A 24690-nucleotide genomic window follows, 5' to 3' on the forward strand; every position below is an offset into this window, starting at 1 on the left:
CATCGAGAAGTCCATCAATGCGCAACTCGTTGACTACATCGAAGCCAACCACACCCTGGACCCCTCCCAATCCGATTTCAGGAGCAACCACAGCACCGAGACCACTCTCCTCGCCGCCACAGATGACATCCTTGCTCTACTCGACCGAGCAGAGACCGCCGCCCTCATTCTCCTAGACCTCTCAGCAGCATTCAACACTGTCTCCCACCTCACCCCCCACAACCGACTACACGATGCCGTCATACGCGACAAAGCCCTGGAATGGATCACCTTTTTCCTCACCGGCAGAACCCAGAAAGTTAGACTCCCACCCTTCACCTCCAAGCCCACAGATATCAGCTGCGGTAAACCCTGAGGCTCTTCGCTGAGCCCTACCCTATTCAACATCTACATGGCCCCCCTTGCCGCCATCACCCGACGACACGACCTCAACATTGTCTCCTATGCCGACGACACCCAGCTAATCATCTCACTCAACAGTGACCCCACCACCGCCAAGAGAAACATCTACGAAGGGCTGACAGCAGTCGCCACCTGGATGAGCTACAACTGCCTAAAGCTGAACGCAGACAAGACCGAAGTCCTCCTCCTTGGTCCCACCACATCTGCTTGGAATAACTCCTGGTGGCCCACAGCCCTCGGACACCCTCCAACCCCCACCGACCAGGCACGAAATCTAGGCGTCTTCCTGGACTCATCGCTCTCCATGGACCGGCAAATCAATGCTGTCTCTTCTGCATGCTTCCACACATTTCACCTGCTGCGAAAGATCTTCAAATGGATCCCAACCGAGACCTGGAAGACTGTCACTCACGCCCTCATCATCAGCCGACTGGACTATGGTAATGCACTCTACGCCGGCACCACCATCAAGCTCCAAAAGAGACTACAGTGCATCCAGAACGCCTCGGCCAGATTAATCCTTGACATCCCTCGTCAATGCCACATCACCAAACACCTGTAGGACCTGCGCTGGCTCCCCATCAACAAAAGAATAACCTTCAAGCTTCTCACCCATGCATTCAAGGCCCTCCACAACATCGGTCCCGAATACGTGAACCACTGCCTTACCTTCTACACCCCTGCCAGACAACTTCGATCGGCCAACCAAGCCCTCACAGTCATCCCCTGCATCAGGAAAACCACAGCGGGAGGCAGATCCTTCTCTCACCTGGCAGCCAAGACTTGGAACACCCTCCCGCTGCACCTAAGACAAGCTACCACCCTAACTAAGTTCAGAAAGGACCTCAAGACCTGGCTCTTCAAATGAACTGCAACCCTCAGCGCCTTGGGACCCTTACGGGTGAATAGCCGTGCTTTACAAGAACCCAATAGATAGAGCGAAAACCCAATGAGCGCAAAAAGTTGAACTTCAAATATTGCGAGCGCATTAAAGTATTCTCCCATAGACTTCAATGGTGTGTGAAAACTACAATAAACCTAACACCCATGCTTGTGCGCTAACCAGACCCCGTTTATTCAAGAGCGCTAAAGCCAACATTAACTATGAATATTTCACATTACAATGTGTTCTATTTATTCTTAAATAAATATTTCTAGATATATCTGAAGATTTGTTTGGTAAAATATATATCTATATCTATATAACTATCTATCTATCTATATGTATATTTAAACACCACCAGAAGTAAATGTTTAACGTGCACAGGTTAAAAGTAAATTGTTTGCAAACAAGCAAAAGCTGACACGCACTAACTTCAGGACTTTGAATATTACAGCTTCTTCTCTCCATAGGCTTCAATGGAGCACACAAACTGGAAAAAAAAAACTATCTAACACGCATTAGACCAACTGCACTAACCCGAAGGTTTTTATGAAAATGTTCTATTTATTTTTAAATACGTCCTTGTAAATATATACAGTATATATATATATATATATAAATATATACCCTGTGTATAAATATATATATATATATATATATATATACAAAAAAGGGGACTGCACTCTCAGACTGGACTGGGCACATATCCCATGACACTGCAACATGCTCAGCCCTGGGTGCCCAATGGCATTCACAGGAAGCTGTGCTGTCCCCAGAGTCACAGACAGTTAACCCAAGACAGGTCTGGGTGCAAGGCCCATAGGAAAAATTACAAAACAAATTAATAAAAAACACAGAGAAAGTCCAGAACTCACAAGCTCTCAGCTAAGATTAAAAGTGAGTGTAAGTGCCATGTCAAGGTACCACGTCAAGGTCCCTTCCAAAACCTGGGTCCCTAAACCAGACAAACAATGCATACCCTCAACCAAACAAACTGGGAACAAGTGAAGGGTGCACAGGCTTATGTAATCACCCTAGACATATACAAAACATGGAAAGGGACTGCACAAAACAAATTAATACAACATACAGAGAAAGTCCAGGAATTACTTAAAAGCTCTCAGCTAATTAGTTAGTTAATTACTGCATCTGGCCAAATGGGTCAAGCCCAGGTACCACATCAAGGCCCCTTCCAAACCTGGGTCCATAAACCAGCCAAACAATGCATGCTGTCAACCAAGCAAACTGGGACAGCACAGCTTCCTGTGAGTGCCATTGAGCATGTTGCAGGGTGATGGGATGTGTTCCCAGTCCAGTCTGAGAGTGCAGTCCCCTTCCATGTTTTGTATATGTCTAGGGTGATTACATAAGCCTGTGTACCCTTTACTTGTTCCCAGTTTGTTTGGTTGAGAGCATGCATTGTTTGACTGGTTTAGGGATCCAGGTTTTGGAAAGGACCTTGACGTGGTACCTGGGCTTGTTCCATTTGGCCAGATGCGGTAACTAACCCTCTCATTTTTACTTTTAATCTTAGCTGAGAGCTTGTGAGTCCTGGACTTTCTCTGCGTATTGTGTATATATATATATATATATATATATATATATATATATATATACCGTATATATATATATACATATATATAGTAGTGAAGAAAAGGGATGCACTCGCCAGGATTTTCAAATTTACCATTTCATTGTTTGTAATTTGTATTGTCTGACGAAGGGGGTAACACCCCGAAACGTTACATTAAATGGTAACTTTGAAAACCCTGGCGAGTGCATCCCTTTTCTTCACTACTATCAATACTTTGGAAGCACCCTGGGTGGATGAAATGTTAACTGTGAGTGCTGGCCTGCCTGCTGTTTATATATATATATATATATATATATATATAGGTAAAGGTATATACAGATATAAATAGGAATATATATTTAAAAATACATAGAACATTTTCCCCTATGTGAAGAACATTGGAAGGTAAAATATTTACAGTGCATACACAGTAAAGCACATTATTAAACCCTTTCCATTCAAACACCTTGTCATATACCTTTTATGCCTTATAACTTTTTTTAATATTTATATGAATATTTTTTTATTCGATAGTGTACATATGAATTTAACACTTTATTTTTATGTATTTAAGCTGTGTTTAATTGTTTAATTTAACTTTTTTTTGCCCTTTACGTGAAGTTTGCACTCATGTGGTTGCGTTTATTTTCAGCTTGTAATATGCACGCAAGTTAACGCAGGCACAATATTTTAATATTGCACTCATGCTAACATTAGCACACCACTGTAATGTAGCCCTTTAAGATTTCATAATTTTTCAAAAATAGCACAAATTTGTCACACAAAAAGTAAATTCAAATGAATAAATCATATCCAAGAGAAAAAGCTACTTACAAACAGCATTCTAGAATGAATTCAGAAAACCCATGTCAAGCATTCATAGAAACATAGATATTGATGGCAGATAAGTCGTAGGATAGTCTTATGCTTGTCCCAGGCATTTTTAAAGTCCCCCACAGTGTTTGTCATTACTACCTCTTGAGGAAGTTTATTCCATAAATCAATCACTTTTTCTGTAAAGAAGTGCTTCCTCAAATTACTCTCGAATCCACTACCCTTTAGCTTGAGATCATGACCCCTTGTTCTTCAATTTTCCATTTTATGTAAAATACCTACAGCATCAGTTTTACTAAGCCCTTTAACGTACTTGAAAGTTGCTACCATATCACCTCTTTCCCTTCTCTCCTCTAAGCTATACATAATTAGGTCATTGAGCCTATCCTGGTAAGTTTTATTTTTTTAGACCATGTACCATTTTGGTAACCCCCCTTTGCACAGATTCAAGTTTGTGACAGGAGCGAGCTGCACTTAGTCTTATGGCGCGGTCGGGCCAAGCTGTGACTATACAGCTGGCCCGATGCGCTGACTAAATATAACAGACCCGCTCAGCAGAGAGCAGAGAGGGGGTCTGTAAAAGCGCCATATTTTTAACAAATTAAAAGGTAAAAAAGGCATTTATAGCTATAGCACCTAAATAATGTTATATAATTCTGCAGGTTTACTGTCCCTTTAAGCCAGCATTCCACCCAGTTCACATTTTTTTAGTCTAGACCAAGGAGATACAGTTTGTGAATTAGTTTGTTGTGCGGGACGTTGTCAAATACGTTGCTGAAATCTAGATATGATACATAAACTGCTCCCCCCTTTGTCTAATACTTTTGTTACATAATCAAAGAAGTCAATTAGATTAGTCTGACATAATCTCCCTGAAGTAAAACCATGCTGATTTTGGTCCTCTAAATGGTTTGTCTTTATGTAAGTCATAATTCTTTCTTTTAAGAGGCTTTCCATTAATTTCCCTACTACTGAAGTTAAACTAACTGGCCTGTAGTTGCCAGATTCTTCTCTACTGCCCTTTTTATGAAGAGGTATTACATTTGCTATTCTTCAATCATCTGGAACAGCTCCTGTTAGTAGTGACTGATTAAACAGATCAGTTAATGGGACAGTTAGCACTGATCAAAGTTCTTTTAAAACCCTTGAATGAATATTATCAGGACCCACTGCCTTTGTAACATTTATTTTTGATAATGTTAAGAAAACCTCATCCTCTGTAAAAAGATTAGTGTTAAGCGCTATGACCCTTTTTCCTTTATAAACTCTTGAATTGATTTACAACTTAATGGAAGGACATCCTAAAAGGATTATAGATATTTAATTTACATTAAGAATATTCTTTTTTTCTAGCAAGGGTCATGATTGGTAGTTATGATATTACTATGCGCTTTTAATATAATTGTTTCTGTCCCCTAGGTTTATCCACACTCTGATAAGTGACACCCACATGTTTCCGTCATAAAATACAGTACATTACGCTAAAGTTCATCTGGGTGGAATATGTTGCTAACATTTTATTTTAACACCTACTCATTCAAATAAAATTGGAAGTACATTCTGAAATAGTATTAAACAGACCAAAGTAGTTAAAATATATACGCTAAACTTATCTATGACATATGATGTACATAAACATATGTGATAAAAAGACTGATTAAATCTCACATGTTAAAATAGCAAAGATAAAATCACATTAAACAGGTCAATTTAATTTCAACATAAGAAAACCTACGTTACAGAATTTGTATTTTGTGTGAACTGCCTCTGATATAACTATAAATCACCTAGATTACAAGTTGTGCGTTCATGTTTTAACACTGAAAAAATGATAATTTCAGCTTTAAAACAGCACCGCAGCCATTACGAGTCTTGTCGGTATAGCTATACCGCAAGCCTTTTTGCCTGTAACGCAACGTCAGTCCCACACACTTAAAAATTACGATTTTTTTATGGGACTTCCATACCGCAGCCATTGTGAGTTTTGCGGTGAGGCTAAAAAGCTTGTATTGCAGCCTATACCGACAAGATCTGATTCGCCATCTGAGAGCAGTAGTTATGAGTTTTACGCAACAAAACTGTTACATAAAACTCATAACTAAAGTGTTACAAAGTACACTAAACACACATAAACTACCTATTAACCCCTAAACCGAGGTACTCCCGCAAATACTATAGTAAAGTTATTAACTCCTAATCTGCCGCTCCTGACATCTCCGCCACTAATAAATTTATTAACCCCTATTCCGCTGTTCCCGACATCGTCGCCACTATACTAAAGTGATTAACCCCTAAACCGCCGCCCTCCAGCATCGCAAACACTATTTAAATATTATTAACCCCTAATCTGCCATCCGCCCACATCGCCCCCACTATACTAAAGTTATTAAGCCCTACAATGCTGCCACTATAATAAACCTATTAACCCCTAAACCGCAAGCCCCCACAACAAAATATACTAAATTAAACTATTAACCCCTAAACCAAAAGCCCCCCACATCGCAATAAACTAATTTAAACTAGTAACCCCTAAACCTAACGCTCCCCTAACTTTATATTAAAATTACAATTTCCCTATCTTAAAACTTACCTATCAAATTTAAAAAACTAAGTTTAAACTAACAATTAAACTAATATAACTATTAAACTAAAATTAAACTAACTACCAATTAAAGAAAACTAAGATACACATTAAAAAAAATCTGTGCCGTGCATGTCTAAACAAGATATCCCAAGTGCAAGGAAGCCAGGCAAGTGGAACACCTGAGTGACGTGATAGAGCTGCAAGCTGTCGGCTGGAGGACGATCGCGCTGCTGTGTATTGGAGCTGCTGATTCACGGAGGGATCCATGCGTCACGCTCCGCTCCAGCAGCAGGGCACAGGCCTTCATCACTTGTTAGCACAAATTAAGTATTTATCTACCTGAAAATTTATAGGAAGATATCCAGATAAACTCACATAGGGGCAGGGGATAAAAATAAAAAAATAAAAAAGTAGGAAATAGACAGGGGGAGACCCCATCTCACAACAGATATTTTTTAGTATTTTCTCTGTTTTGTTGTTTTCTTTCTTTATGTTTTTTGCACTGTGGAAAGCAGCAAGATTATCATTGTTGTTGGTATATTATAGTGTTTGTAGTCACACTTCACTTAAAGGGCCATAATACCCAAATGTTTAAACACTTGAAAGTGATGCAGTATAGCTGTAAAAAGCTGACTAGAAAATATCTCCTGAAAATCTCTATGTAAAAAAGAAAGATATTTTACCTCAAAAGTTCCTCAGTAGCCACCTCCCATTGTAAAGGATTTCTAAGCAGCATTTTAGTGTGTCTGTCCTGGGACATCTTAGGGGATGAGCCTCGTGCACTCTCATATTATTTCCCTATTTAGCTTACTATGAAATCTCATGAGAGTTAAGTGAAATCTCATGAGATCACAGTAAAAGAGTTCATGACCTCAGCATTGCTGATGCTGATTGGCTGCTGTTCATTTCTTCATTTTTTATTTTTTTTTACCTGCAGCTGGGAACAGCTGAGTATAACTTTTTACACAGAACTTACTCTGCTGAGCTGAGGAGATTGTGAGGTAACATATCTTCCTTTTTTACATAGAGATGCTCAGGGGATATTTTCCTGTCAGCTTTTTACAGTTATGCTGCATCAGTTTCAAGTGATTTAGCATATGAGTATTATGTCCCTTTAATGGTAATATTTATCACACAGATGATAACTAATTTACCGTAAATGCCTGTGAAACCTAAAGATAAAAAATAAAAAATGGCGGATATTAGTGTAGATACCCCGACAGAGGCTACCTCCATGACTATTGATACGCATGCTTTGATAGGTCAATTGACCAATATCTTTACACCTCAATTTGATCTGATCAAAAAAGAATTAGGCACTATCTCATCTGAGATAGGGGCCCTTTCTGCGGAGTTCAGACAGTTCTCAACCAGAATGGTAGAAGCCGAGAATAGAATCTCCCACTTAGAAGATCAGGTTAATGTACAAGAGAGCTTGATCCAGAAACAGGAGGCCAAATTGAATAGTATGCAATTACACCTGGAGGATCTGGAAGATCACTCCAGGTGTAATAACATCAGAATTGTAGGCCGGCCGGAATTACCGGAGTATGAAGACCTTATTAAGTTCACATCCACCACATTACCCCAGGCCTTAGGTATGCCATCTCACCTCTTACCCCTGGCTATTGAAGGAGCACATAGAATTGGCCCAAAAAAAATCTCAGAGGATGGGTCCCAAAGATCTAGGATGTGAATTTTTAAATTACTAAAATTCCAAGAGAAATTTGAATTATTGAAATTGTTCAAAAGAGCTAAGCCTCTCAGTTTCAGAGACAATAGGATACTGTTGTTTAAGGATTTCTCCTTTGAGACATCCTCTAGAAGGAAGTTGATGGCCCCAAATTGCACCCAATTAATTAACAAAGGTATAAAAGCCCGGCTCCTTTATCCTGCTAGAATCATAGTGGAAGATAGGGGCACAAGACATGTTTAATGAGGTATCTGAAGTTAAAAACTATATAAAGACTGTATGATTGTATTCTATGTTAAGTAACAAAGTAGGTTATTGCTGGTCCGTAAGACCAGTAGGAATCTGTTAGCTTATCTGTTTTTTGGCTGTGGGATATTAGTTATGCTATTTGATGCTAAACAAAATTCTGGATATATTGTGTTTTTAATTAAGATGTTTAAATTTCTTCTTTTTTTCTCCCCTCTCCTGCGCTCGGTCCCTCCCTGCTTGCCGTATTTTATCTTGATCCTTTTTGTGGCCTTGGTCTATGGTTCCGGGTATAATATTTTTGTTATAATATGATGGCAGAGGGATTTAAGATGTTATCCTGGAATGTAGGAGGGATTTCCTCTCCAGCTAAATGGAAACAAATTATTAAAACTCTAGCTAAACAGAAACCGGACCTGGTCATTCTCCAGGAAACACAACTTAATGAACAGGAAGCTGCTAAACTCAAGATGAAATGGGTAGGGGAAGTTATTACTACTTCAGGTACCAATAAGAAAAGTGGGGTGGCGGTTTTAATACATAAGGAAGTTGAATACAAGATTATTAAAATAGAAATAGATGCTCATCCCAGATTCATTCTACTTCAAATCATTATAAAAAATACAAAATTTATATTCTGTAATATCTACGCACCGAATAAATTCTCAGTGGAATTCTGTGAAAAAATTCAAAACAAGGTATTTCCTTTTAAGGGAGAAAATTTAGTGTTATGTGGAGATTTTGATGTGACTCTGTGTCCTGAATTGGATAGATTTTCAAATAAAAACATGTCTGAATACAAGAAAAGTGCAAAATATTTTAAATTTTTTTTGTTATAAATTAAATTTGGTAGATATTTGGCGGATTCAAAATCCTGATGTTCAGGCATTCACATGCGAGTCTAAAGCTCATAGAACCTTCTCCAGGATTGATTTGTTCCTAATATCAGAGTCCTTATCCATCCGTCAATCAAAAGCGGAAATTAGAGAGATTCTAATATCAGATCATGTGATTGTATCTTTGTCTTTCCCTGTGTTAGACAAAGATAAATCTCAAAAGTTTGCTTTCTTTTTTTCTTGGTTTCTTTATAGTGATCCTAGATTTGTATCTTGGCTGAAACAAAAATGGTATGAATTTTGTATGCACAATGCTGCTTATAAGAATAAAGCTGAAATCTTTTGGGAGGCATCAAAAGTGGTCTTGCTGGGGGGAAATTATAGCATATATGAGTAGACGAGACAAAAAGAATAAGGCGAGGGTTAGGCAAATTGCCAATCAGGTGAAGAACGCTTATAGAAAATATCAGGTAGATCCTTCTCAGATAAATTGGGACAATTACGCTGAAATAAAAAAGAGAGAGACCTTGTCTTAAAGCAAAAGTCACAAGAAGAAGAGGTAAGAATGAACCGGCATTTTAGAGGTTTCCATGGCTGCTCGGCGAAATATCTTGTGTGTCTTACGAAAATCAGGAATTTTTGTTTTTTGTATTGCTGCTATCAAAGTGGTGACTCTAGGTACCTAGCAACCAGGGAAATCAGTGAGGTATTTTTTACCTACTACCAGCAACTTTATTCTTCTATTATTATAAATTCATGTAACCAAGACAATTTTTGGGCTAAGATCAGGATCCCTAAAATTCAGCTTTAAGAGTTGGCCCCACTCAATTCTCTGATTACAAGGGAAGAGATAAGTAAAGTTATTGATAAACTTAAATTGAATAAAGCGGTGGGCCCTGATGGGATTCCCCGCAGAATTCTATAAATGTTTATCCGAGGAATTGCTTCCAGTTTTGGAGACCTTGTTTAATACTTCTCAGCAGCAAATATTTCTCTTCTTAAGAAAGGTAAAAATCCAGAGGATCCTGCCTCTTATCAGCCTATCTATGTGCTAAATACAGATTACAAGATACTAGCTGCTATCATTTCTTCTAGATTTTCTGGGTGTTTACATAATCTTATCCACCCGTATCAGACGGGGTTTATGACGGCAAGAAATCCGATCAAGAATTTATGTAAAGTTATTACCTTTCTGGATTATGCATGGAACATTAATCAATTTCAAAAGAATCCGCTTTCACAGGATATGGCCATCCTTACGCTAGATGCAGTTAAAGCATTTGACTCTATTGTCTGGCGACATCTCTTTCGAGTGCTTGAGAAGTTCGGTTTTGAGGGGAATTTTATACAGTTTGTGCACAAATTATATTTACACCGATATCTTATTTGTTGGTTAATGGGACTTTGTCCCAAAGATAACATTGCAGCATGGTACAAGACAAGGTTGCCCTTTATCCCCCCTCTTGTTTAATGTTGCCTTAAAACCATTAGCTGTACGATTAAGATACATTTTAATAGGGATTCATCTTGGTACTCAATGATTAAAAATGCTTCTCTATACAGAGAATTGACTTTTGTTCCTGGGAAATATTGACCAATCTATTCCAATAATATTACAATGTCTTCAAAAATTTCTAATTCTCTAATTCTCTGGGTATAAGGTTAATTTAGAAAAAGTGAATTAATGTGTGTAGGTAAATGTAAAACTCTCCCTGCTAAAATCCCTTTTAAAGTAGTTAATGCGATTAAATATCTTGGTTTGGAACTGCATAAGAATCCTAAGCAGTGGTTAAACTATCACCTGCTGCTGCAAAAGATAAAAACGGATTTTCAATTATGGGCTTCCTTTAGCTATCCATGACTGCTCGAGTGAATCTAATTATATCAATTATTTTTCCTTCTTCTGTATCTACTTCAAAACCTACCATTATTCATACCTAATACCAATTTAAGAAAGCTCTATGCTTATTTTTCTAAGTTTATCTGGAAGGATAAAAAGCCCCGAATGGCCCTCACTAGATTAATGCAAAGCACGGCTAATGGAGCATCAGCACTGCCGGACGTTAAGCTCTATAACTTAGTTGCCTTGCTAAAATTCACTGTAGACTGGTTGGCTGAAACTAACATACACCTAGATTCCGAGTTTTGCGTTAGAGGCTATGCGGTGCTAACGAGCAGTTTTCCCTCACCGCTCACTTACTTGCAGTGCTGGTATTACGAGTTTTCAGAAACCCGTCATTAAAAGACAGTAAGTGAGCGTTGAACGTAGAAATCAACGGGGAGAGCCGTCTGAAAAAAAGTCTAACACCTGCAAAAAAGCAGCGTAAAACTCACTAACGCAGCCCCATAGATTCCTATGGGGAACTAAAACACCCTAACATGAACCCCGAGTCTAAACACCCCTAATCTTATACTTATTAACCCCTAATCTGCTGCCTCTGACATCTCCGACACCTATATTATACTTATTAATCCCTAATCTGCCGCTCCGGACACCGCTGCCACCTACATTATGCTTATGAAACCCTAATCTGCTGCCCAAAAACATCGCCGCCACCTACATTATATTTATTAACCCCTAATCTGCCGCTCCCAATGTCGCCGCAACCTACCTACACTTATTAACCCCTAATCTGCCGCCCCCAATGTTGCTGCCACTATAATAAACATATTAACCCCTAAACCGCCGCACTCCCGCCTCACAAACATTAGTTAAATATTATTAACCCCTAATCTGCCGCCCCCAATGTCGCCGCCACTATATTAAAGTTATTAACCCCTAAACCTAAGTCTAACCCTAAACCTAACACCCACTAACTTAAATATAATTAAACTATTTAATAACTACCTAGCTAAAATAAATACAAATTTACCTGTAAAATAAAACCTAACCTAAGTTACACTAACATCTAACACTACACTATAATTAAATAAATTAACTCAATTAAATACAATTACCTAAATTAAATTAAAGTAAAAGAAGTGGTCCTCCAGACGGGCAGAAGTCTTAATCCAGATGGCATCTTCTATCTTCATCCATCCGGCGCGGAGCGGGTCCATCTTCAAGACATCCAATGCGGAGCATCCTTTTCTGGTGACGACTAAAACAGAATGAAGGTACCTTTAAGTAACGTCATCCAAGATGGCGTCCCTTAGATTCCGATTGGCTGATAGAATTCTATCAGCCAATCGGAATTAAGGTAGAAAAAATCCTATTGGCTGATGCAATCAGCCAATAGGATTGAAGTTCAATCCTATTGGCTGATACAATCAGCCAATAGGATTGAGCTTGCATTCTATTGGCTGATTGGAACAGCCAATAGAATGCAAGCTCAATCCTATTGGCTGAGTGCATCAGCCAATAGGATTGAAGTTCAATCATTAGAAGCAAAAAGATTGTTACTAAGGCACTACTAAAGTGTCACTGCAGGAATTTAGCTTCTATATAATTAATCAGCCAAATTAATATGCTGAAATAAAAAAATTAGAGACAGAGGTGCTGTGTACTGGAATTACAACTAAAAAGAATCAGTAAAAAACTGATGTTGAAGTACACCTGTATAGCACTCACATTTCTGCTAGTTAAATTAATGAGATAGATTGTTTTTCGGACTATCGGATGGAGTGTAAGGCAATTGGATTAAAATATAACTTTTAATAGAAATGTTAAAATAATGTATTTACAAAAGGACACACATTTAAAATCAACGTTAGTATCATAACAGTATATGTGCTGGGTTAAACACCGCCCGTGGGGGTAAACTTCAGGTTTGATAATAAAGAGATGGATATTCTTCAGTGATTTAGGCTTTTGTAATAACTTATTGGTAATACCAATCTAGCCCATAAAACTGCAGCGATAGGTTAACAGGGCTGGTAGTATCTCAGCCAGTATAGTTAAATCAAGGTGGCTGCAGTAGACTGCTGTACTTTAGTTTTACGACCTTAGCCAATGCTGGATACTATAAATTGAAATGTAGTGGAGTCTTAAAGACTCTAACCCAAACCCCCTTAAATAAACCTAACACTACCCCCCTGAAGATCATCCTACCTTTAGCCGTCTTCAGCTAGCCGACCACCGATGGAACAGAAGAGGACATCCGCAGCGGCCGAAGTCATCATCCAAGGGGCACTGAAGAAGTCTTCCATCCGATTGAAGTCATCATCCAAGGGGCGCTGAAGAAGTCTTCAATCCGATTGAAGTCTTCATCCAGGCGGCATCTTCAATCTTCCCGACGAATGACGGTTCCTTTAAGTGACGTCATCCAAGATGGCGTCCCTCGAATTCCAATTGGCTGATAGGATGCTATCAGCCAATCGGAATTAAGGTAGGAAAAATCTGATTGGCTGATTGGATCAGCCAATTGGATTGAACTTGAATCTGATTGGCTGATTCAATCAGCCAATCAGATTTTTCCTACCTTAATTCTGATTTTCTGATAGAATCCTATGGATGACTTCTTCAGCGCCCCTTGGATAATGACTTCGGCCGCTGTGGATGTCCTCTTCAGTTCCATCGGTGGTCGGCTGGCTGAAGACGGCTAAAGGTAGGATGATCTTCAGGGGGGTAGTGTTAGGTTTATTTAAGGGGGGTTTGGGTTAGAGTAGGGGTATGTGGGTGGTGGGTTTTAATGTTGGGGGGGTTGTATTTTTTTTTTACAGGCAAAAGAGCTGAATACTTTGGGGCATGCCCCGCAAAAGGCCCTTTTAAGCGCTGGTAAGGTAATAGAGTTGTTAACTTTCGTAATTTAGAATAGGGTAGGGCATTTTTTTATTTTGGGGGGCTTTGTTATTTTATTAGGGGGCTTAGATTAGGTGTAAGTATCTTAAAATTATTGTAATATTTTTTAAATGTTTGTAACTTTTTTTTTATTTTTTGTAACTTAGTTTTTTTTATTTTTTGTACTTTAGTTAGTTTATTTAATTGTATTTAATTGTAGTTATTTGTAGCTAATTTATTTAACTAATTTAATGATAGTGTAGTGTTAGGTTTAATTGTACCTTTAGGTTAGGATTTATTTTACAGGTAATTTTGTATTTCCTTTAGCTAGGTAGTTATTAAATAGTTAATAACTATTTAATAACTATTCTAACTAGTAAAATAAATATAAATCCTAAAATAGCTACAATGTAATTATTAATTACATTGTAGCTATCTTAGGGTTTATTTTAAAGGTAAGTATTTAGTTTAAAATAGGAATAATTTAGTTAATGATAGTGTAGTGTTAGGTGTAATTGAAACTTAGGTTAGTTTTTATTTTACAGGTAAATTTGTCTTTATTTTAACTAGGTAGCTATTAAATAGTTAATAACTATTTAATAGCTATTGTACCTAGTTAAAATAAATTGAAATTTGCCTGTAAAATAAAAATAAATCCTAAAATAACTACAATGTAATTATTAGTTATATTGTAGCTATATTAGGGTTTATTTTATAAGTATTTAGTTTTAAATAGGATTATTTAGTTAATAAGAATAATATTTATTTAGATGTATTTAATTAATATTTAAGTTAGGTGGGTGTTAGGGTTAGACAGGTTTAGGGGTTAATAATTTTATTATAGTTGCGGCGGGGTCCGGGAGTGGCGGTTTAGGGGTTAATCAGTTTATTAGAGTGGCGGTGGGCTCCGGGAGCGGCGGTTTAGAGGGTAATACATTTATTTAGTTGCGGCGGTGTGGGGGGGACAGATTAGAGGTGTTTAGACTCGGGGTGCATGTTAGGGTGTTAGGTGCAGACATCTCCCATAGGAATCAATGGGATATCGGGCAGCAGCAAACATGAACTTTCGCTATGGTCAGACTCCCATTGATTCCTATGGGATCCGCCGCATCCAGGGCGGCGGGTTGAAAACCAGGTACGCTGGGCCGGAAAAGTGCCGAGCGTACCTGCTAGTCATTTGATAACTAGCAAAAGTAGTCAGATTGTGCTGAACTTGTGTTCGAAACATCTGGAGTGAGGTAAGAATCGATCTGTGTCGGACTGTGTCCGGCGGATCAAAGCTTACGTCACTTTATTCTACTTTTGCCGGGCAGCAGGGCTTGATAACTAAGGCGAATCAGCCTCGCCACAAATACGCTGCGGAATTCAAGCATATTTGAGGTTGACAGCTTGATAACTAGGGGCCTGTGTGTCTGGTACATGGACACAAAGCCGTAGCCACCAGCTTTATGCTGTAATGTTAGCGTGTTGCTATATTTACGTCACTCAGTATAACATACATACTATGTGTCTGGTACATGGACACAATTTGGTGAGCATAAGTTTACCGGCCTATACCTTCAATATCCCTTAGATACTGACAACCCAGCGAGGTACCTAAATCACCACCACAATGGTTTCAAATGTTTGGCGCTAAAGTCTAAATTGCATTTACCGGCCTATACCTTCCATACCGCTTAGACTCTGGCAGCTCAGCAGGGTACCTAAATCACCACCACAATAGTTACAAATGTTTTGAGCTAAGGTCTAAATTCCATTTACCGGCCTATACCTTAAATACCACTCGGACACTGGCAGCCCAGCGCGGTACCCAAATCACCACCACAATAGTTACTAATGTTTTGCGCTAAAATCTAAATTACAAAGTTATTGATACATGCACTAATATGTTTGTGTGCAAAGGCACTGATATGATACCTAATGATCTAAAATTGAGCACAACCACAATCCCCTCTTTGAAGTTCAATCCTATTGGCTGATTGCATCAGCCAATAGGATTTTTTCTACCTTAATTCCAATTGGCTGATAGAATTCTATCAGCCAATCAGAATCTAAGGGATGCCATCTTGGATGACATCACTTAAAGGTACCTTCATTCTGTTTTAGTCATCGCCAGAAGAGGATGTTCCGCGTTGGATGTCTTAAAGATGGACCCGCTCCGCGCCGGATGGATGAAGATAGAAGATGCCATCTGGATGAAGACTTCTGCCTGTCTGGAGGACCATTTCTGCTCAGCTTGGATGAAGACTTTTGCCCGTCTGGAGGACCACTTCTGCCTGGCTTGGATTAAGACTTCTGCCCATCTGGAGGACCACTTCGCTCGGATTGGATGAAGATGTCTCCGGGTAAGTCGATCCTCAAGGGGTTAGTGTTAGGTTTTTTTAAGGGTGTATTGGGTGGGTTTTATTTTTTAGATTAGGGTTTGGGCGGCAAAAGAGCTAACTGCCCTTTTAAGGGCAATGCCCATCCAAATTGCCTTTTTAGGGCAATGGGGGGCTTAGGTTTTTTTAGATAGTATTTTATTTGGGGGGTTGTGTGGGTGGTGTGTTTTACTGTTGGGGGGGTTGTTTTTATTTTGTTTTACAGGTAAAAGAACTGATTTCTTTGGGGCAATGCCCTGCAAAAGGCCCTTTTAAGGGCTATTAGTAGTTTAGTTTAGGCTAGGGTTTTTTTATTTTGGGGGGGCTTTTTATTTTAATAGGGCTATTAGATTAGGTGTAATTAGTTTAAATTTCTGTAATTTGTTTATTATTTTCTTTAATTTAGTGTGGGGGGGGTTTGTACTTTAGCTAATTTAATTTAATTTAGGTAATTCTATTTAATTTAGTTAATTTATTTAATTATAGTGTAGTGTTAGTGTAGCTTAGGTTAGGTTTTATTTTACAGATACTTTTGTATTTATTTTAGCTAGGTAGTTATTAAATAGTTAATAACTATTTAATAACTATTGTACCTAGTTAAAATAAATACAAACTTGCCTGTAAAATAAAAATAAATCCTAAGATAGCTACAATGTAACTATTAGTTATATTGTAGCTAGCTTAAGGTTTATTTTATAGGTAAGTATTTTGTTTTAAATAGGAATAATTTAGTTAATGATAGGAATATTTATTTAGATTTATTTCAATTATATTTAGGTTAATGGGTGTTAGGTTTAGGGTTAGACTTAGGTTTAGGGGTTAATAACTTTAATATAGTGGCAGCGACGTTGGGGGCGGTAGATTAGGGGTTAATAAATGTAGGTAGGTGGCGACGATGTTAGGGACGGCAGATTAGGAGTTAATAATATTTAACTACTGTTTGCGAGGCAGGATTGCAGTGATTTAGGGGTTAATATGTTTATTATAGTGGCGGCGATTTTGGGGGCGGCAGATTAGGGGTTAATAAGTGTACGTAGGCGGCGGTGACATTGGGGGCGGCAGATTAGGGGTTAATAAATATAATGTAGATGTCGGCGATGTTAGGGGCAGCAGATTAGGGGTTCATAAATATAATGTAGGTGGCGGGGTGTCCGGAGCGGCAGATTATGGGTTAAAATGTTTATTTTAGTATTTGCGATGTGGGAGGGCCTCGGTTTAGGGGTTAATAGGTAGTTTATTGGTGTTAGTGTACTTTTTAGCACTTTAGTTATGAGTTTTATGCTACAGCATTAGGACTCTTGACAGGGTAGGGTGTACTGCTCACTTTTTGGCCTCTCAGGACAGACTCGTAATATCAGCGCTATGGAAGTTCCATAGAAAAAAGACTTTGCAAAGTTTACATAAGTCGTTTTGCGGTAAGGCCAAAGAAATGTGCGGCCACCCTAAACCTTCAAGACTCGTAATACCAGCGGGCGTAAAAAAGCAGCGTTAGGGCCTTTTATCGCTGCTTTTTTACCCTAACGAAACAACTCGTAATCTAGCCGATAGTTTCTTCTATTGAGGAGGAGACATTTTTAATATCTCCTTTAGCCCTAAAGGCTATACTTCATTGTAAACCTTGACTGTTGCCGTCGAATATCGCTTGTCTTAAGTCATTTAAGAATATAGTGGTAGCATGACATAAGTTTTGTAGCTGCTTAGGTATTGATCCTACCTATTCAGAATTTTTTTTTTTTTAATTTCAAAAGTTTTATTTAGTTTGATCTGTCTTCAGACAGTGAATGTATACAGTTGGTTTTCGGTTTGATTTTCGTTATGTGTCTTCTCATAACCTCTAATAAATATCAAAAAGTTATACATTTTTGCAATATAGTGCATCCTATATTATGTCCTATAGTGTCATGTACCAGGGCTGGTGTTTGTCTGGGCATTCTGTGCTTGTACATACCTTGTACATACTTTGTCAAGTCCCAATACATCTTGATATCTAGAAAGACCCCCTTTCTCTGAGCTTTAAAATAACCATATTCCTCCACTTGGAGAGTGTCTTCTACATGATTCAGCCATTCATCAATTGTAGGGGGCACCGGGTTCTTCCATTTCTTAGCTAGTAAAGATTTGGCAGAGTTCAAGGCGTACTGTAACACCCTCTGTCTAAGCTGGCAAATATTACGGGGGAGAGCATTCAATAGTGCCATTTCGGGAACTAGAGTAAACATTGTGCCTAGTAATGATCTACAAAACAAGAGAGAGACAGATGCGCCACATGGCCCAATATTGTTTGTTCAACACAATGTATATGATCTAGTCGTGCTAAGGTTACAGACATATACTATCTCTCCAATTTTTAGTTACTATCAGAGGGAATTTGCACAATTGTATCATGCATCTATATATATTTTTTTATATCGGTCAGTGGTGCCCAATAGGATAATTAATTGTTTAGATGGAGAAATACATATGGGAATATTTAGATGTGATAATAATAAACAAATAAATACACTGGTATTGTTGATAAACATCATTTTATTACAATGTGATGATCTATAGTTTGATTTACATATGTCACCCAATACAGTAAATGCTGATAGGGTGTTCCCAAATGGGAGTTGCCTTATGCCACTCCCCCTACAGGTGTGTCCATTTTTAGTTGATACATTGTTTGGTTATAAATAGCAAGTGTTTGAATTATATGTTGTAAGCCTGATGAAACAGCCTGTGTGCTGAGAAATGCGTCGCTTGTTTTTACTTGTTTTTACTTGTTTTTACTAGTAAATATAATACTTTATTAAAACACACTTGCTCTTGTGCATTTTGTGGACCAATTTATTTTGGCCCAATTTATTGGACACCTGCTGACTGCTTCCTGTGGATACCCTGTCTAAAGTCTGTTGGGTGACTACATTGATCCCATCCTGCTTGAATAGCATCACTGTAGATGCTATACCAAATGTGAGTATATTACTTTAAACACTGTAATATATCCTGGGTCCAAACTGTACTAGGGAGAGATAGTACTGGCGCTAACAGCTAGGTAGTGATTAAATAAATAATGTGAGTAATTCTCAAGGTAAGCAAGAGGGAGTGATTATACCCTAAATGCAAAAGTGACAATAGTCTATTAATAATGGATAATAATCAAGAGCAAATAGCAAATAAGACAAAAGGTCAAAAAATTAATAAAAAACTAGAATGTTTATTGCAAAAAATAATAAGAATATAACAATAAGCCTAAATAAAATTGCACATATGTGTCTGGTGTGTAGTGGAACAATTGAATAACCTAGCTCTAAAGATGAGCTCGAACAAGCAAATAACAATAGGTAAGTATATCAACTATCCTACACACTAATGTCTGGTTAATCCTAAATAAGAACAATATAGCAAAGATACCAATAGTAATCACAAAGTTACACTTAAGTTAAGAATGTTAAAAATACATACAACCAAATAAATACAAATATTGGCAGGCTGGACGTCCAGTAATAAAATACAATAATAAAATAAGGCAAATTAGTTAAAAAGCACAATAGTAAAAAAGCTGAAGTAAAACTAATTAAGCAAGTGGTAGCTGCCAAAAAATGACAGAGTCTATCTATGCAGACAGGTAATAAAGTGCGATTGACCGGTCATAAGTACAAGTGGTAATACGATCAAGTAAGGGCTTAATGCAGATTGTGAACAGTTCACTCTCATATGCTGTTGATCTTGCTCAGATGAGTATTGGATCACACTAGCATATGAGAGGGGTACCTGAGGTGGCCGGCGTTATGTCCGTTGGTGGGGGTGGCTGCCAGGAGCCGTGCACTCTTAGCAATACTCAAGTGCTGTGGGAAATCCCCTTGTTGAATCTTTAGTTTTCTGGGTCTTTGTCACCTATCGCAGGCTGATTTTCTTTACCGCTATCCTCTGTGAAAGCGGTGTGCGGTGCAGGCTGCTTAGGCTATTCCGGTTACCTTGGCTGTAACAGAGTGACGTCTCCGCTTACGTGTATTGAGGTTTGCGTGCGGTCGTCAACAGCTGTGCTCAGGTTTGGGCTGTATCCAAAACAAAAGGAACCGATTCAGGAGCAGGGCTTACCAAACGTCTTTAAATTCACGCTTGAGGTAATAAGGTTCTTTTCTTTTGAAGGTAAAACAGTGGGCCAACTTCAACGCGTTTCCCCCCTTCCTTGGGGCTTTTTCAAGAAGTATTAAATGTTTGTCTTGGGTGCTATTAAATACCCCTCCTCTTGTTTGTGATTGGAGGATCTTAATACAAGGGTGTGAGTTTCCCAGGTGCCTTCTTTAAGGTGGTGCTGGTAAAATTACCATTTTCCAAGTACACAATAGAAAGTCCTTTAATTCAGAATAAAACACAGACGAGTATTCTGTACATATAACAGTGTTAAAAAACCTCAAACTAACTATGGTCACATCTATATGTGATATGTAAACAGCGGACTAATTACATGATAGACAGGAAAATCCTATTGCCAAAAAGTGCTTTTTCTTTTTCTATAGCTTGCAAGGTGACTAATTACTGTTTAGACAGGAGATTCCTATTGCCAAAAAGCGCTATTTCTCTTTGTTTTTAGTAGTATATAGCTTGCAGGGTGTGGACCTCAACGGATATAAGGCAATATATATAAATTATATAAAGAAGTATAATTATAGAAATAAAAATAAAAATATTTATAAAAATATTTGTTAGAAATTATGTATAGCGATTTCAAAACTTATAGCTAATGTGGCTCAGACATTCACTCTATCAGTCAAACATGAATGGTGTTAAATCTAATTCTGAGTTAAGCCCTAAGGGGTGTAAGGTCTTCATGTTATATATTAGTTCTGCTTCTTTTTTAAGTAGCTTTGTCTCATAATTACCTCCTCTCCAATCAGGTTTCACTTTCATTATACCCCAAAAGGAAAGGTCTTTTATTCTGTTATTGTGTACATCTCTAAAATGTTTATATAAATGCGTATCCATTTTTCCTTTCTCTATTATGCAGAGATGTTCTCTTATTCGTTCCCTTAATGTTCTTGAGGTCTCCCCCAAGTATTGTTTTTTACAGCTACATTGTAGTAAATAGATTATACCCTTATCGGTACAACGTATGGTGTCTCTAATGGGGAATATCTCACCGGTTTGTGTTGATTCATATTCTTTAATTTTGCTGCTATAATTGCAAGATCTACAGCAATGGCATGGGAAAAAACCACATAGTGGGTTACCTGATAGGTCCTGTTCTTTTAAATTATGTTTTGTTTTAAATTCACTTGGTGCTAGCATAGTTTTTAAATTTCTAGCTTTTTTGTAAATGAATTTCGGATTTTTTGAAATTTTATCTCCTATAATAGGATCCTCTCTGACATGATGCCAATGTTTTCTAATAATTTTCTCTATTCTTTTATGTTCTCCATTGTATTGTGTTATAAAGGGGACTGTTATCTCATCAGTATCTCTACTTTCTGTTATAGTCTTGTTTTTATATTTTAGTAGCTGCTGTCTATCCGTAAGCCTAATTTCTTCAAGATTGTCTTCTATTAATTTATCTTCATATCCTTTTTCACCAAATTTTAGACTCAAGATTTTTGCTTGTTCCTCGTAGTCCATTACACTGGAACAGTTCTTTCTTATTCGTAGGAACTGCGCTCTGGGGATATTATTTTTCCATTTTGGCAAATGGCAACTATCTGCGTGTATAAAGTTGTTTGAGTCAACTTTCTTAAAAAAGGTTTTAGTAATAAATTTGTCTGTTTCTAGTATAATGTCAAGATCTAGAAAAGAGATTTTTTCTTTGCTTAGTTCATAAGTGAAAGACAGTCCTTTATCATTAGTATTCATAGCAGTGAAAAATTCAATTAGCGAGGTATTATTTCCCTTCCAAATTATTAAAATATCATCTATGTACCTTTTGTAAGACACCAGGTTTTGCGCCAAGCAACTAGAACTCAGAAATTCGGTTTCCCAATCTCCCATAAAAAGGTTCGCGTAGCTTGGCGCAAACCTGGTGCCCATGGCTGTCCCTTTTATTTGTAGGTACATCTTCTGGTTGAAGGAGAAGATATTATTCTCCAATATAAACCTTATACTATCAAGTATAAATTCTCTTTGCTCTTTGTCTATAGTGTTGTCTTTTAGAAGAAATTTAGAGACCGCCTTAATACCTAATTCGTGTGAAATATTCGTATAGAGAGATGTCACATCACATGTTGCCATTATTATTTCTCCTTCTACTTTCAAATTATCCAGTAGTTGTAAAACTTGTGTTGAGTCTCTCAGAAAAGAAGGCAATTGTCTTACATATTTTTGGAGAAATTTATCAATATACTGTGACAAATTTGCGGTTAATGACTGTATGCCAGATATAATTGGGCGGCCTGGGGGATTTTCTAAATTTTTGTGTATTTTAGGCAAAAAATAAAATATTGGTATTTTTGGAAATACTGGATATAAAAAATTGTATTCTTTTAAGTTCAAAATGCCCTTTGTCTTAGCTTTATCTAGGTGCATCTTTAAAATAATTTGATCGGCTCTTGTGGGGTCTCTCTTAAGTTCCCTATATGTTAAATTGTCGTTTAATAATCTTTCTGCCTCTTTTATATAGTACTCTTTATCCATTATGACAATTCCCCCCCCTTTGTCCGCTGGTTTGATGATTATATCTTTATTCTTTTTTAACTTTTGAAGAGTTGCATTTTCTGATTTTGTCAAATTTAGTGGAAGTTTCTTGTTTAGATTGCATTTTTCAAGATCTTTCTGGACTAATTTTTCAAAAATTTCAACATTTTTACCTTTATCATGTACCGGATAGAATCTAGATTTAGGTTTTAATTCTGTGTGTACAAATTTCGTTGTAGTTATTGTTGGCGGTTTAGTGTTAAATTCTAGGGGATGTTTCAGAAAATGTCTATTTTACTAATGTTAAAAATTCCTTGATTAGAGGGTTCTACCATATCTACCCTCTAATCAAGGAATTTTTAACATTAGTAAAATAGAGCTAAGTAAGGAAGAAAAAACAGTACTAGGACGTGGTTTAACATTTGCTCCCACAACAAAGCTCAATAAATTTGAGACACATATAAATGTGACACAATTCGTAAGAAAGTTAACGTTAAAAAGACATTTTCTGAAACATCCCCTAGAATTTAACACTAAACCGCCAACAATAACTACAACGAAATTTGTACACACAGAATTAAAACCTAAATCTAGATTCTATCCGGTACATGATAAAGGTAAAAATGTTGAAATTTTTGAAAAATTAGTCCAGAAAGATCTTGAAAAATGCAATCTAAACAAGAAACTTCCACTAAATTTGACAAAATCAGAAAATGCAACTCTTCAAAAGTTAAAAAAGAATAAAGATATAATCATCAAACCAGCGGACAAAGGGGGGGGAATTGTCATAATGGATAAAGAGTACTATATAAAAGAGGCAGAAAGATTATTAAACGACAATTTAACATATAGGGAACTTAAGAGAGACCCCACAAGAGCCGATCAAATTATTTTAAAGATGCACCTAGATAAAGCTAAGACAAAGGGCATTTTGAACTTAAAAGAATACAATTTTTTATATCCAGTATTTCCAAAAATACCAATATTTTATTTTTTGCCTAAAATACACAAAAATTTAGAAAATCCCCCAGGCCGCCCAATTATATCTGGCATACAGTCATTAACCGCAAATTTGTCACAGTATATTGATAAATTTCTCCAAAAATATGTAAGACAATTGCCTTCTTTTCTGAGAGACTCAACACAAGTTTTACAACTACTGGATAATTTGAAAGTAGAAGGAGAAATAATAATGGCAACATGTGATGTGACATCTCTCTATACGAATATTTCACACGAATTAGGTATTAAGGCGGTCTCTAAATTTCTTCTAAAAGACAACACTATAGACAAAGAGCAAAGAGAATTTATACTTGATAGTATAAGGTTTATATTGGAGAATAATATCTTCTCCTTCAACCAGAAGATGTACCTACAAATAAAAGGGACAGCCATGGGCACCAGGTTTGCGCCAAGCTACGCGAACCTTTTTATGGGAGATTGGGAAACCGAATTTCTGAGTTCTAGTTGCTTGGCGCAAAACCTGGTGTCTTACAAAAGGTACATAGATGATATTTTAATAATTTGGAAGGGAAATAATACCTCGCTAATTGAATTTTTCACTGCTATGAATACTAATGATAAAGGACTGTCTTTCACTTATGAACTAAGCAAAGAAAAAATCTCTTTTCTAGATCTTGACATTATACTAGAAACAGACAAATTTATTACTAAAACCTTTTTTAAGAAAGTTGACTCAAACAACTTTATACACGCAGATAGTTGCCATTTGCCAAAATGGAAAAATAATATCCCCAGAGCGCAGTTCCTACGAATAAGAAAGAACTGTTCCAGTGTAATGGACTACGAGGAACAAGCAAAAATCTTGAGTCTAAAATTTGGTGAAAAAGGATATGAAGATAAATTAATAGAAGACAATCTTGAAGAAATTAGGCTTACGGATAGACAGCAGCTACTAAAATATAAAAACAAGACTATAACAGAAAGTAGAGATAC

The sequence above is a fragment of the Bombina bombina genome, chromosome 5 (assembly GCF_027579735.1).
Source record: "Bombina bombina isolate aBomBom1 chromosome 5, aBomBom1.pri, whole genome shotgun sequence".
Taxonomy (NCBI): domain Eukaryota; kingdom Metazoa; phylum Chordata; class Amphibia; order Anura; family Bombinatoridae; genus Bombina; species Bombina bombina.